Below are 1,253 nucleotides of genomic sequence, written 5' to 3' on the forward strand. Positions count from 1 at the left end.
GATTTCTTTAATTTTTTTTTTATCTTAAGACTTTGTGTTAAAGGTGTATCAAAAGTGAATGCCACACTGATCACCAAGGGAAAGAATTTTTGAAATATCCACTAATCTTCTCAATCTGAAACACTTATGCAGACTCAAATGGCTTTAGTAAGTGGAAAGAAAGAAACGTAAAAAGTGATTCATGCCTTCACCATAGTAAAATTTGGGCAGCTGTGGACTGAACATCTGTGTTTCTCAAGGGAATCAATCCTATGGTTTCAGGCAGTGAAAAACATTTTTGAATCCTTTCCAATGGCTTCCCACCTTTTTTGGCCACATAGAACTGGGCTAGGCAAATAATCAACGCTTTTTTTTTTTTTTATCTCACTCTGTACTGAGTGCTACACTAGGTGCTTTGGGGAAAGATGCCAGAAGGTGTATATATGGTGCATTGATATGGCTGCATACTCTATTCTCGCTCTCAACTTATTCTCAAAAGTCTTATTTCTCAGAAGAACAGCTGGATGAGCTGCTTCTTCCTTCAGCAAAGTGATGCCAAATATTGGTTTCTGAAACTGGTCCCCTGATACCTGCCTTTGTTTCCTGAGAGACCCAGGCTTCAACCACCTAGGAAGGACCACAATACACCTGCCTGCTTCATTTGTTTAGTTGCCAATAGATGCTCAGGATTTTTCAGTGTGATAACCAGTAAATAAAGTTTTAAAAACAGTTGAATACCAGTTTCAGCATTATTTTCTTAAAATTAGACCTTTTGGGGAAATTATTGAATCCTGATTTGGGAAACATTATTGAATTTTACATTATTTAAATCCTGAATTAATAATGTATAGTTTACACTAAACTGTAAAATGGAGACAATTCATATATATTTCAAATTATCCTATAGGAATTTTAGTTTCTAATTTTGTTTAATCAGTCATTTATTTAACAAATATTTGAATACCTCTTATTTGGCAAATTTTATGCTGATTGCTGGGGATACAAATAGTGAAGACGACAGGTTAGCTGATGCAATGGAAGTTAAATATGGTATGGGGGAACTACATTACATAGTAATTTTTTTCTTTTAATTATAATAGCACACTTCTAATTCGTTAAGCATTAATGAGATATCTGCTCTCTGAAATCATGGACAGTGCTGCAGACACTGTGGAAGGAGTGTACTATGGTTCTTGCCTTCCAGACTGTCACAGTATGGTCTCTAAAACATATTTAAAATTATTCTTTTTTTTTTTATTTTTTTATTTTTTTAT

The sequence above is a fragment of the Rhinopithecus bieti genome, unplaced genomic scaffold, assembly GCF_001698545.2.
Source record: "Rhinopithecus bieti isolate Rb0 unplaced genomic scaffold, ASM169854v2 scaffold_13352, whole genome shotgun sequence".
Taxonomy (NCBI): Eukaryota; Metazoa; Chordata; class Mammalia; order Primates; family Cercopithecidae; genus Rhinopithecus; species Rhinopithecus bieti.